The sequence below is a fragment of the Notothenia rossii genome, assembly GCF_949606895.1.
Source record: "Notothenia rossii genome assembly, chromosome: 9".
NCBI lineage: Eukaryota > Metazoa > Chordata > Actinopteri > Perciformes > Nototheniidae > Notothenia > Notothenia rossii.
This window is the reverse complement of record NC_136907.1, coordinates 35900151-35915583: the sequence shown is the minus strand read 5'-3', so window position 1 is coordinate 35915583 and position 15433 is coordinate 35900151. Positions and strand designations below refer to the sequence as shown.

The 15433-nt window shown below is 40.7% G+C and overlaps 1 protein-coding gene across 5 annotated transcripts in view; it reads left to right on the top strand.

Moving 5' to 3' along the window:
* LOC307019455 (CD166 antigen homolog) overlaps positions 1-15433 on the top strand; it is a 167876-nt gene that overhangs the window by 29970 nt on the left and 122473 nt on the right. The gene's annotated exons all lie outside the window — the stretch shown is intronic.

Here is a 15433-nt window from a genome sequence, read left to right as displayed (position 1 = left end):
TTTGGGTTTACTGACAGGCCGCAAACCACTTCACAGCGTATACTGCCACCCGAAGCCCCCGGCCGGAAGTACCCGGAGTTGGGGACTGGCTTCAGCAGAAGCTGCTGGGACTAAATCGCCAGAACACCGACACCTCATCTCCACCGCTCCCATGTTTTTTTTGTGTTGCCATAAGTTAGTCTCTCTCCGTTGGTGCGCGGGGCTAATGCTAATGCTAATAATGCTAATGCAAGCAAATACAATGGCGGCTTCACAAAACTTTTCAGAGTTTTACGGGGCGTGGTTTGCAATTTGTCCAGCCAATCAGAAGTTGGTACTTTTTTCTCCCCAGGATAGTACCACCTTTCTAGCAGGCACTAAAAATGGGGGTATAAGTTCTCGGAACTAAGTACTCTTTTTGGTGTGAACGCAAAATTCCAGGCACTATCCGAACTAAACGGGAAAAGTACTCCGGTGTGAACGTGCCTAATGACATATTTTGCATGTGAGCTAGTCATATTGAGTAGAACAGTCTGTTCTTTTTTTCTGAAGATTCTTTTTACATTTTTGGATCAAGTTAAGACCTGCAGAGTACTTATGGAGCAGATCATAGAAATAAAACTTGTTGAGTGCTCGAGGGCAAAACTCCAGCTTGTTCTTTGAAGACTGATCAGAGACCTTCAGGGAGTCGACCCCACCTCCATTTGCTCACTTCATTTAATCTAAACAAATATAATCAGTATTTTCTGTTAGCAGTAACTTGCTTATATAAGTGAGGGTTTTCTCCTGGCCATGCACATATTCAATTTCTGTCAATATATGAGATGTACACTTATCTCCAGCCTCGAAAGCTCTTTGGGAACAGTCAGATGTGCCGAGAGGGAAACTATATGTTTGAATGGTCTTTCATGATTTAGTGTGTTCTTCAAAAATAGATTCTAAGGGTTTCTTTTGTACATGGAGATTAAAATGCTGTACAATGGTTTGACAAGACAACATTTGGAGAGGGCAAAAAGAGACAAAGAAACCATAGATTTTGTATAAAGAAACAAACCTGTCAACAACAGTTTATTAAGAATATAGGTTATTTCTAATCACTGGTAAAATAAACGTCCTTGTCATGCAACGCTGTGGGGACCATATGTCATAGCAGAGATTCAGTAGTCAACCAATACAAGGGAAATTCCAAGACTTTAACAGTCTGATTCCACTTACGGCCCTTGTTGTCCTATGGGATGTTTGTTAACCTCTATATCAACTGTAGGGACAGGATAGTGTGTTAGCGAGGCATGCTCAGCCCTAAAGCCGGTGTTTTCAGTGCTACTGATTTTTAAATTGAAATTGTTCAAAACATGCCTTTCATATTAAATTGGTCAAATTCAAATGTCATGTGAATTTGCAGAACAAGTAAGTTTCTACCAGCGGCATTCCTTTCTTATTTGTGAATGGAAGTGATGTGAAAATATGTTTTTTTTGTTTAATACCCTTTAAATAAATCATTGTCATTTCTTTATTTTCAATTACATAACTAATATCTATAAATATTCAATAATTTGGAACATTTGCCTGAGAGTGAGCTCCTCATATACAGAATCAGAATCAGTAGATAAGCTCAAAGACATTCATTAAAAATGTATTATTTGTTATGATTAGTAAGGGTAATAAGCATTATTTCTCTACCTGACTCTCTCAATGTTAACCAATCACATCAAAGCAAAAAAGAAAACAAGAAGAAGAAATTGAAGAAAGGGAATAAAGAAAGGAGGGATCATTATTGTTGAATGTCGGTTTAGACATGAGTCAGCTTTCTTGCACTTCACATTTAAAAATAAATAACCTATCATAAGTATTTCCAGTCTGCCGGCACAAACTCTGCCTTTAGTGGCGAACATAAGAAGTTCTTAAATCATCTGCTGCCTGTCAAATGGTTGTAGAGGAAATGATTCATTTCTGTTGAATCTGCTGTTGGCATTATATACATGTGTTCCAGTGGCGGCCGGCCCACAGGGGCGCTAGGGGCGCCGCCCCCCCTCTTCCCACATGTTTGATTGTCTTTGATAAAAAAAAATATTTCCAAAAAATATCTTTTTTATTTGTATTTTTGAAGAACAAAATCTCTTTTAAAAAATGTTTACGAAACATAATCTGTTGCAGTCCCTCGGTTAAAATCCAGCCGCTGTTGCTTAGGAGGAGGTGGACTGGCGTCGGATGAATCTCGGTCTGTGGTCTTAGCTAGGCTACTAGCTTCGTCCCAGCATGTTGTTTCTGCAGATGTTTCAACATATTTGAATTGCTGTTTTGGGCAGTAGATAGGATCTTTGACCCGCCAAGACACAACTTACATTTAACTAAAATGTTCTTTTCTTTGTGCTCGACAAAAGTGAAATAGTGAGAATATCTCCAGGCGGAGAAACTCGACTTGAGCTCCGCAGCCGCCATGATAGTCTTGTTAGTAAACACACAAACATGCCGACAGCGCGTCTCCGCATGTGACACAGGAAGTATCTAAGTACTAGTGGTGCACGATAATTATCGGCCCGATAATTATCGGTCCGATATTAGGAATGATGACGTCATTCCGATAAACCCAATAAAAGTATTAATAGCCCCGATAATATACAATATTTTTTTGGGTAAAAAAAAAGAAAAAAATACTGCGGTGTGGGTGGACTGGGATGAGGGGCGCTTGTTTTTCACTCGGCTCCTCCTGTTTTGCCAGTAGTGGTATTAGTGGTTTAGGAAGAGGGGAGTTTTTCACAAATCCAGCGCTCCCTAACTCATGCCTGGCTGTGACGTAAATTGTGTGCAGCCGTGAAGCCAGGACAGTAAACAAACATGTTGTCGGTAGTATGGGACTATTTCAAAGTTTCAGAGTTAGATAATTCGCTTGCTATTTGTATTAACAAATGCAATGCAGAAGTTCCACAAGGAGGGAAAAAGGCAACGAGCTATAATACTTCCAACCTGATTAGTCACCTGAAACATCGCCATCGCTACGATGGTGTGTTAAAAGCGTACGAAGACGCCTGGGCTGCTAAACTAGCGGCGAATCCAAAGCCAGCTTCAAAGGCACCGGGGCTTTTACCTATCGACGAGGCTTTTGAAAAAGGCAAGAATTTTGCCAGAGACGACCCCAGGGCTAAAACGAGGAAAAAACTACAGGTACATTTAATATATATATATTAGGCTTGGGCGGTATCATTTTTTTCATACCGTCATACCTTGCTGACATCATACCGTGGTATACGGTATATGACGGTATGACTTGGGTCGACTTGAGTGAGGTGGCCTTCGAACGGCGGCAAATAGATGTTTCGAACGGTATATTATATGTTCAGTGTAAAATGCAGCCCGAGCCGGTAGACGCTCGCAAAGTGCCGCGACTTGCGCGCAAGTGCAAAACAAGGGCTGCATACATGACACATTGTGCAAATGGCACATTTTGAGATCGGATACAGGACGCGTTTGTAGATGTCCAAGTTGTTTCCATTGTGAGCTAAGTTAACAATATATCATCATACATAAAGAATTAAAAAAAAATATATTGGATATGCCATATCGTATATGGTAGGCTAATGCACAGTGTACATAATATAGGTCTTAAATCATCCCTGTTGTAATAAATTTGTTTCATTTTATTTTTTTCCCCGTTGTAATAAATTCGTCAAATTTTTCAATCAATAAAACACAGTTGCAACTTCTATATGTTTCAGATAACTTTATTTACACACATGCACACACATGTTCAAATGTTCTCAACGGAGAATGAAAATGACTTGCCTATTAATAAGGGCAAAATAGTACAAATGGCACTTTTGGCTGAACAAGCAAGATAGAAAAATAGGGCCCGCCTAATTATACAAATGAAAAGGCTGAATAACTTAAACTTAGGCCCTAATTAAAAATGAAATCCCCTTAGCCTATAAATAGGGCGGTTTGTAGTCTAATATGAAAACAATAAATCAATGGCATAAATGTTCTCAACGGAGAATGAAAATAAGGGGAATAAACTAGGCTACAACTGGAAATAATTTAGGCTATAAGGACAGCTTAACTTGGCCCGTCGGCCGCCGCCTGATAAAAAGGCTGAATAACTTCAACAAAAAATGTAAGCCTACAAGCAGGCATATGGTTTGTAGCCGAATATGAAAAGGCAAATCAATTTCACATTTGGCGCATCTATCTCGCGGACCTCAATCTAGGTTTTTTGCTAAAAAGACAAGCATATTTAATTTGTCTGGCTTTATTTGTGCGCGTTGTGGTGTCACCGTGTTCCCTGCGGTGCTGAAAATACGCTCAGACGCTGCACTTAACGCACATATGCAGAGGTATTTGCAGGCCACCATGGACAGCAACGGTAAACGTGTCTCATTTACTTTCCACCACTGAAGCGGGTTTTCCCCCGTATCGATTGCGTCCTCCTGTGTGTAGACAACCAGCTCTGCGTGTGCTGAGCTCTGAGAGCGGGAAAGACGGACTGCCCTCCCCTGCCCTCTGCTGGCGCGTGCTGTGCATTACAACCAATGTCAAAACTCCGTGTCAGTGTAATAGAATGAAACGCATCTGTGATTTGGCGCACAGTCTGTGACGTCACGGTATTGAAAATCATACCGACGGGATTTCGAAATACCCTGGTATACCGTAATACCGTCATACCGCCCAAGCCTAATATATATATATATATATATTATATTATTATCGGTTATCGGTATCGGTCTTGAGAAGCAGGAAGTTATCGGTTTCAAAAAACCAATATCGTGCATCCCTACTAAGTACATTTACTCAAGTACTGTACTTAAGTACAGTTCTCATCTCTGTTCGCCTCGCTGTTGGCGTCGCTCACAAACGTCTGGGAGCTGAGACTATATAAAAAAAATAACGGAGTAACGCACCATGTGGTAACGGTAACTGAGTTACTGAATTAAAAAAATAACGCGTTAGAGTACTAGTTACTGCCAAAAATAACTACTTTGTAACGCGTTAGTCCCAACACTGGATACGGCTGATACTTGCACATTCGTTTCTGTTATGGATCAGTATCAACAGTCCTGCCAGTAATGTTACTATATTATCAATACTACTTTAGTTATAGCCTGATATATGATAGCTAACTTTACAATGTGTTATGTCACTGACGTTAGCTAACATTAACTGTAGCTAACGCCGGTCACTCACCAAGACAGCTGCCCTGTTCTCCACTGGTTCTCCTCACACCACAGCTCCATTTCTCGCCGATGGCCGTTATTTCTTCTAATCCTTGGCTGCTCCTGGTCTCTTGGACGCCTAGCAGGCTCATAATTATAATCATATGCATTCGAATATATATTTTTCAACCTCTTCTGTGTCAAAACTAGCATTGTGATCCATGTTTATTTATACGTTAGACCGGCCGCTCTCCCCCATGTTACATCACACGCGGGAGGTCACGTGCGGAGGCTTTTTTATGCAGAAGTAAAAATGTCTTCCTAAAACGTCGCCAGATGTCACTGTAGTGTATATTTCTGTATATATTTTTTAAATCTATTGTATTCATCATTTTCCTACACATTTATTCGCTGGTGTCTCTAACCTGGAAGTTGCTCTTTTTTTTTACCCTGGTAAAAAAACAATGTGCATACTAGTGCTCTGCTCCCTCCACCACCTACACCAGGTGCTCTAATCACCCGGTGCCCAAACATGCCTTCAAAATAAAAGCATATAAACTACTTTAATAACAATAACTAAGAATACATTTACTATCAACAATAACAGCAAGAAAATAAATGTTTAACTATTAAATAATATAAAGTGATGTATAGCTCCAACACTCTTTTTTTACTGATGTCACAATACTAGAAATGTACTACCCGATTGTATGCCATGGTCAAAAACAAATCAATGAATCCCATGTACTTCAAAATGCACTGCATGACCCTTTGCACACTTTCTTTTGTTAATAAGTAAAACATTTTCATTATTCCCACTTTCCCTTTTTTAGGTTAACCTCTCATTCAAATAAATGCATTTATTCAAGTTTCTCAGCCCAAACAATGTTTTACAAGACGACATATAACATATACACAAATAACTATAACTTTGACCTTTGCCCAATACTACATTTTAAAAACACAAGATAAGGTTTGTGGCTGCAACCTTGTTTGTTTGTAACCTTTATTTATCCAGATTGGTCCCATTGAGATCATAGATCTCTTTTTCAAGGGAGACCTGCAGCAATTAGGTTCCACATGAAACATAAAACAATGTAAAACAATAGAGGATATAATACAACATATTTACAAGCTACATTTACATACTTATCAACATTTACAAATACCCATAGTTTCAAAGAGCATTTCACTTAGACGTGCTTTAAAAACATTCAGAGGAATAAAATTGCTCAGTTTCAATTTTAGCTGTAGACTGTTCCAAGCAAGTGGCGCTGTGCACATAAAAGCTGTCTTACCTAAGACAGTCCTTGCTCTTGGCACATCTAACAAGACTACATCATGCGATCTCAGACAATAGCTGCTTGCAACTCTCTGTGTTATCAGAGAGCAGATGTAATACGGGAGTTTACCCAACATGGCTTTATAAATAAATGTGTACCAATGACTGAGCCTCCGTACAGTAAGTGAAGGCAAACCTGCCTTGGTATACAGGGTACAGTGATGTGTAAGTGCTTTACAATTTGTGACACATCTCTGTGCACTGTGATAGGTGGCAGCTTACTTGTTTGAAGAAGAGCATGAAGAGCAAGGCAAAGGGAGGGGGCTTCTGAGAGGGGCCTCTGCAAAAGTCATCAACCTGGAGCAGCCTAAAAAGACTTTGAACACCACGGCCTGCACGGAACCATGTTCTTATTTGCATACTCTACTCATATTCTCTTTATGATGTTATAGAGAACCGCAGTGACGCGTCCTAAAACCCGGAAGTAAGTTATAATTTTTACCACTTCCGGTTCCTTCGCCAAAAAGCAATGCATTTTCTCCATAGGGTTTTGGAAAATAGCTCGAAATAAGGTCTGTGGTTCACACAAATTTAAGAGATAAATCACGTTTTGTTCTACGACATCAAATACATCAGTAGTGACCCCACTGGGGATTTTTGAAGAGTGTACGTGTCTGAAAAACGATGGTTGTTACCGAGTGGCTGAATAGGACTACAGAAATTGTCGAGGCCGTTGTACTTCATTACGCCAAACACGTAAACACTCCCGCTAAGTTTGTTTTCCCCCGTGTTCTGCTTGAAAGCAAGTACCTGCCTATCTTTAGTATCTGTTTATCTATATCTGACCATTAGAATCTGTATTTTTGAAATTGTCGTTTTTAACACCGTAGTTTTACAAATGATAGAATAATTAATTACCAGTGTTTTCCAATTTTACTCTGCAGTTTGTTTCGTTAGCTAACGTTAGCTAAAGCTAACTGGCGACTAGATTTATGATTTGAAAATTATAAAAGTATGGTTGAGATGTGGAGATTATCCGGCTGAACAAAACGTGATCTGTCTCTTAAATCTGTGTCAACCACAGATCTTATTTCGAGCTATTTTCCAAAATCCTATGGAGAAATTGCATTGGTTTTTGACGAAGGAACCGGAAGAAGTTTACTTCCGGTTTTTAGGACGCGTCACTGCGGTTCTCTATTGACAGGCATTTTATTTGAACCTAAAGATTAAGACAGTCTTTCTAAATCCCTGAGGGGAAATTACATGTTCAGCCTGATACATTACAATTACAAGTCCTATATAAATAAAAACGTTATTTATATATTATTACAACATCTTTATTTAATGTCAAAAGTCTTGACTCAAAAGCAAATAAATTATACATTACATAAAACAAGGAAGGTGATACTGTATATGTCTCTGAAACAAAAGAAAAACACAGATATGTTAATATGCAATTGACTGATAAAATATTTTCCATTTGACAGATAGTCCTTTTAGATATCTGCTTAGTTCCCAGGTGAGGCTGAGCCTGCCCTGTGGCCTGATGGGATTTCTTGTGTGGATCTGACTTATCTAGATAACCATTGACAGACGTCATGATAACGTTCCCATTCACAGCTCTGCTTAGTGTCTCTCTCCTTATATCAGCCAAGCATTTAGAGGCTAATGAATGTTGTTTTTCTGATGAAGAGCAGCCCTTTCCTCTTGATGTCCACATGCGAGCGCACTCTGTGTGTTCCTGCTCATTTGTGGAGAAGGTTGTGCTTTTTAGGCGCCTAATTCAATGTGAAAGTGTATTAGGGCTGTGAACATCATTAAAGTATCTGATGTTCCTTCCCCTGCTCCATTGGGTCTCATTAGCTGTGGCAGCAAATCCAATCCACTACTACATTTCAAAATATTTGAAATGTGCAATAATTGATACAAATTGTCAAAAGTTCCCTCCAAATTAACACATTAAGATATATTAAGATTAGATACATGATAAAAAATTGTTTAGATTTTGTATCAAAAACTTTTGAGATTTGAATATTTTTTCAATAAATGCATTTTTGGGTAAGCAGTTCTGTTCTGGAAACTGCTCATCATTTGAATCAAGCTAAAGGCTAACCTCTGCTGAAAGAGATTGGTCTTTAACGTGTTCCAGTGTTTCCCCTATATGTTTTCAGCAGCGGCGCTGCGCCGCTGCTGAAATATGCGCGCCGCTGCTAGGGGGCGCAAGCCCCCAAGCAGATAAAAAAAAAAAAAAAAATTTTTTTTTTTTTAATTAAAATAATTATAAGTGCTGCCCCCTAGCGCTCGCGGCAACTTCGAGCCACCGATACGCGGGAAAGCTGTCATTTTCAGAGCTGAAGGAAAACTGCCTGACAAGACAGACAACAGCAAGTTGAAGCAGACATAACTTTATTTGGACACAATCACCTCAAGAAGAAGGTCATAACGCCATAAATGTAAGTTATTATAATTTAAAATGTTGTTACATTTAGATTAAGTAAATTAATACTTTGATAAAAGCCTACAGTTAAGAATGAATTACATCTAGCTAACTTAGTTAGTTTGTAAGGGATAACGTGCAGCGACGCGGTTATTATGGGGAAAAGAACACCCGACAGGCTGATCAGGATCCCGACGCGAAGCGGAGGGATCTAGATCTGCATGAAGGGTGGCAGAACCCAAGATATTCAAGTCACTGGGGCAGTGGAACGAAGTGGAGACATTTGGCACATTCATTACTAGGTGCCATGCTCTTTTGACACCTGATATTAAACTAAAAAATTGCCTGATGAAAGTGATGTAAATGAACAACAAAAATAAAATAAGTTACATATGTGTTATTGGCTATGGTAGTTTATTGGTATGTTCAATTATTTGATTATTAAAATGTAAAACGATCTTTTTCATATGGGTGTTTAGAGTTAGATCTAGTCTCTAGTCATTGTGTGCTCGAAGTGCACCAGATTGAAGCATTTTATATTAAAATGTAAAAACAAATCTTCCCGGGGGGGCATACCCCCGGACCCCCCTAGAGGATGTGATGTCCAACCACCAATTATGTTCATACAATACTGAATACATTTGAAGCCTTTAATGATGTATGTGTCTTTCTTGTGCTGGCAGACAAATAGAAACATAATGGCGGGAAGCACTTCGCACGCGCACACACTTAAAATGTCCACGCGCGCCGCGCTCACATTTTGCTGGGCCCGCGTGCCTTAGCACCGCTGCTATGACTCCATCCTAGGGGAAACACTGGTGTTCTTTTAACTTTAATAAGGCTGTTAATATGTTAGACCTCAGAAAAGCTCATTAAATAAAGCAAGGTCCAGTAAAAACAAAAGTGTGTTCCCCCCCCCCCCCCCTGGTGACATCAGAAGACAGGATGAGTGACTCACTGGCCGTTTCTCAATGTCGAGTAAACCTGCTGCAGAGCAACTATTTCAAGTATACTACGTCATCGACTGGCGCCGAAGGACTGTTTAAATACATGTTAAATGCCCAGCATTCTGCGCCACTTGATGACGTAGTATACTTGTAGTATACTTGAAATAGTTGCTCTGCAGCAGCTCTACTCGACATTGAGAAACGGCCACTGTGGTCATCGTTTTTCAGAAACTTCCCTCACTACTTTAATGCCAGGAATATCATTTGTTTTAGGACATTATATATTGTCACACACAAACACACACACACACACACACACACACACACACACACACACACACACACACACACACACACACACACACACACACACACACACTGCATAAGGGCAGGGCATCTGCTGATGTTCTTAATTGCTGTAAATATCTCTTAGCCTGTCTCCTGAGTGGAAAACAAACAACAACAACAAACAAATTAGGTGGTTAGTAGGTAATGACAGGCACTAACAATAATTCCTTAAACAAGAGAGCTTATGTTTGTGTCCATGTTGTTTCTCTGCAGCCTGCTGACCCAGCAGAGAGCACTCTCCATAGAAAATGAATTCTCCAGGGTATTTGCTCTCATAGCCCACCCCCTATTTTTTATATAAAATAATGTGTATGCCCAGGGGCGTCGCCTGGATCTGAAAACATTCGGGGCTTAGCCCACAGTCGCAGCGGCCGCGGCGCTACAGTGGAATGTTCTACTGCAACACTCCCCACACGCACACACACAATACACACGCTACTGTTACAATGAAGGCTCGATAATCAACTCACGGCATATAGGCAGGGGTAAAGTGCTATTTTTTTTTACGAGTGGGGGCGGACCTCACCTACTCTAGGGGGATCCGCCGGGAAGATTTTTTTTAAATATTGAAGTTAAAAGCATCAATCTGTTGCACTTTGAGAGCAACATTAAGGGTTCACACCTGCCTTGTATAGTCCGGTTGAATCAAACCCTGGTGCGTTTAGCCGCTTGGTGCGGTTCATTTGGGTCGGTGTGAACACAATCCGAAACCTCTGAAGTAAACAACCGGACTCTGGTCCGCTAAAATAGGTGGTCTCGGAGAGCTTGCTTGCGAACTCTGGAGCGGTTCATTGCTGGTGTGAACGCAGTCTGCACCAAAACATAGGAAGCGTAGTATTTACGTGTCACAAGAACGCGGATATCTTCAAAATCTTTAGCGAAAGAGTCTTTCAAGACATCCACGGTTGTTTAGTTAAAGAGTGAAGCAGAATGAAGTGTTGAACAGTGTCGTGTAAAGTAACAATTCTCCGTCGGTGAAACGCCCCTCCTTACTGCAGAGCGTCTCTCTATACTGTATGTGTTATAATGTTTTTAAACGGACGTTGTTTGATTATATAATCATATGCGCGGGCCGCTAGTGTCTGTTGATCTCCAGATTAACAGCAGCATGGAATAACCTGCCGAAAGTGCCAATGCTCCATTGCTGAGGCTCCGGTAGAAATTGCAGGGATTTGCGTTTTTACCCCCTTTTGACCAATTGTTGAACAGCATTTCCGTGCACATGACTTGTGTTTAAAGTTTATAGTCCGTTTGAGTTTTGCCCGTGTGAACGCAAACCAAACCTTCTGAAAAATGAAACAATGCAACTAGGGCTGTGCAATTAATCGTATTTTAATCGCGATTACGATTATGGCTTGCAACGATTATGAAAACAGCATAATTGACAAAATACGATTATTTTGCTGGGTGCGCTTTCGCCTCGACCAAAAAGCAGATGCCCGCTCGACTTCATACACCACATTATCACAGTCATCGATTCAGGACGCATTGTACAGAGCAACGGCTTACGCGACGAGCTCGCAGAGACACAGAGATATTACAGGTGTCATTACATTTCACATCGCTAAAGATATGTGCCCAGTTAGCACTGTTAGCAACCAGGTCTTTAAGCAACTTGTCAATACGTTGGACAAGCGTTACGCGATGCCGTCTCGGTATTATTTCAGCAGGTCTGCGCTGCCTGCACTATATGACAAATGACAAAAATTGAGAGAGATGTGGCTTCAGCTGACTACTTTGCAACCACAACGGACCTATGGTCTAGCCCAGGGGTGCCCAACCAGTCGATCGCGGGGAGATTCCCAGTCAATCGCAAGATGTGTCTAAAAATAGAACAACAATATTCTTTGTTATCGTTAATGTCCTGTAACATAATCTTCCTGTGCCAGAATAATGCACTTGAACGCATCAAAGCTTTGTGATTGGCCAGCGTCACCCCATGTGTCGGGGCGTGGCTGGTGGGCAGTGCACTATTTCGCTGACGTTGTCCGTGTCAACAGGAATGACAGTCCACACACACACAAGACCGCAATTATGGCAGAAGCAAAAAAGCCCAAAATATATAATTTTCACTCAGAGTGGGAGGATGATTATTTTTGTATCGATTCCAATTCAAAGTCCATCTGTCTCATCTGCAATGCGAGCGTGGCTTTATCGAAGAAGGGTAATTTAGGAGCGCCATTTCAAAACAGTGCACAAATGCTACGAGACTGAATTCCCTCCTAATTCTGCCCTACGCTCCCAAAAGGTGAGGGACCTGAAAGGACAGCTAAATGCACAGCAGTCCATTTTCACCAGGCCCAACAACAAGAGCAAGGCTGCAACCATAGCATCTTATCGTGTCAGTCACTTTCTTGCGAAACACATGAAGTCTTTCAAAGACGGCAAAGTTGTGAAAGAAGCATTCCTGGAGGCTGCCGACGGGCTTTTGGGGGACAGTAAAAATAACAGTAGCATTTCAACAGGTTTTTGATATAATAAAAACTCAAGTTAGATACCGTTATTAATCAGCTGTAAGTTTTAGTTTGTTTGAACGTATTCATTATAATTATTGTACAAAATGGTATAAGAATGCAAACATTAAGACCTGTTTAAATTGATTAGTCTATTATCAATTCAGGTTAAGAAACTAGTGTTGCTTGCATCCTATTTTAAAGGCATTTCTTTTTATACTCAAATACAATGCAACAAAAAAAGGGTTTGATTCTATTAATTTTGTCTTTTTTATTGCACTTTGGCAGCAGATTCCTGTGTAGCTTCAGATCTGACTCGTCTTATTAGTAAGCCTCATTTATACTTTTGTAGCAACACTATTTGTATATAATGGCAAAGAAAGGGTTCAGAGTCTTTTCTTCTTTTCCTGTGTCATATGTGGCAGCACTGCCACAAGTTCCTCTTCAGAGAGGGTCTTCAGTACAGGTGGCAATATTGTCACCTGCCTGCGCTCATCTCTGAAACCAGACCATATAAACAGGCTGGTGTTTCTTGCAAAAAATCTTTAAGAGATGACATGAGCAGCCCGACCAGCATTTGCCATGGTGGCCAAAACATTTTTATTTGGTCTTAAATTGTAGTTCAACATGTATTTCCTGGTACTTCTGGACCATGACGGTTGGCCAGCCTTCAACGTTTAACTGAGTGGAATATGTTGAATATGTTTTACCAAAATGTTGGCTATATGTTAAGGAGTTTTCAGTAGGTTGTGACAGTGCACTGCAACATATTAAAATTAATTTATTTTGGTCAAATTTATTTTTATGTATCATATTAATATATGCTTAGTATGGTTTTGGAAGTGTGCTCCAACCTATTTGTTGATCTTGTTTATTGGTAAAATATTATTTGTTTTAAAGTTCAATAAATGGTCAATGAATAATCGTCAAAATAACCGTGATATCGATTATTGACCCAAATAATCGTGATTATGATTTTTGCCATAATCGCACAGCCCTAAATGCAACAAACTGTGGTCTGGTGCGCACCAGAGAGCGGACTATTAGGTGTGAAAAACAAGACTAAAGTTAACCATCTAAACACTCAGTCCTTTGGTTCAGTGGTTCCCGACCTGGGGGGGGGCGCCCCCCTTGGGGGGGGGGGGGGGCGCCAAAGATTGCAGGGGGGGCCAGGCCTCAGATGATTTGAGGCAAAATATCATATTTAGACTTTTTTTTTTCTTTATTTAATACATGTAATTGTAACGCAATACATGCTTTTCACTAAAGGCCTTGTGTCTACATTGCAATAAAATATAAAAAATAATTGATTAATTAATTTGAATAAAAAATCAAGTTAGTAGCTATTAAAGGCATAAAAAGACAGACATGTATAATTGTTTCTTTAATAAAAATGTTTCTTCTGCCCATAAAGTGTCCAAACCAGGCTTTTCTGGATTATTGCATTTTTAAAACATAGTCATTGTCCATGCTGGTTTCAGTTGGATTATTTGTCAGTTGCTCCGATCAGATCGGTCTCCTCCATTTTGTAGATTATTTACGACTTTTGAATCCACATAAACACATCGGCAAAATCCGGCTTACATGCATGCGTTTTAAAAAAGTTTAATCCCTTTGTGAATTGTTTCCACTTGTGCCGTCCTTTAATTTCTTCATACAGCGGGAATCCAAATTAATTAATCCTGAGTCCAATAACCATCAAAGTCACTCCAATAGTGCTCCTTAATTACGCTTTCATCCTCCTTTGACAAAATACGTCACATTCATCCAATTTGTGACAGTAGTTGTAGCATTTTTGAGATTTTTAAACTTTAATTACCGCTGTTGCGCCCCGCCCCCTAGTGTGTGTGTGTGGGGGGGGGGGGGGGGCGCAACTTCCAACAGGAGTCATTTGGGGGGGCCCTTCGGAAAAAAGGTTGGGAACCCCTGCTTTAGCTCACATGAGTCCCTCAGTCTGAGAGGAGAGGACTCTCCTCCAGCTTGTTGTGGAACAAACAGCTCCTTATGTCCGTTAGTGCAGCTAGCTAAACAGATGCTAACAACACGGTCCTTGCTGGCACCGGTCCCTCTCTCTCCCTCTCTCCCTCTCTGCCTCTCTCTGTCTCCCTCTCTCCCTCTCTCCCTCTCTCCCTCTCTCTCTCTCCTCTCTCTCTCTCTCCTCTCTCTCTCTCTCTCTCTCTCTCTCTCTCCCTCTCTCTCTATCACGCTAAATGCGCTATTGCCACACACACAAAGAGCCGAGTTTGAATGACACAAGCACACGTTTATTTCCATGCAACTCTCTGATTGGTCTGGTGTCATGCCTCTGTTGCATTCACTGAACAAGGGACATTTCTGTCCTGCCGTCCTCTCTTGTGTCATGATGAGGTTCACGTAAAGCACGGTCAATGTATTATATTATTGAGGGAGAATTGTCCGGGGCTACAGAAAAAAGATTCGGGGCTAAAGCCCTGAATGCCCTGGCCAGGCGACGCCACTGTGTATGCCTAACTGCCACAAGCAATCATCTGTTTCCGTTTCATTTGTCCCGAGGTTCACAGTTCAGTTCTCGAAATCCACCTAGTGTGATAAAAGGGTTTTTAAAGGTTTAAACCCCCCTGTATCCTCACAATCTTCTCTTTTTATAACACTTAGATCCATGAGCACCTGAACCTCTTTCACAGCCGCGCTGAAGGCAGAGGTTGAGGGTATCTATTTCCTCTGTTATTTCAACTGATAGAAGAAGTCTCATTTTATTCATCCTACCAAGGGGTCAACCGGTTTTTAATCACAGTCATTTTCTTTTGGCTTTATTTAAACCATCCCTTAATCCAGGGGTTCGCAAAGTGGGGGTCGCGAGATGA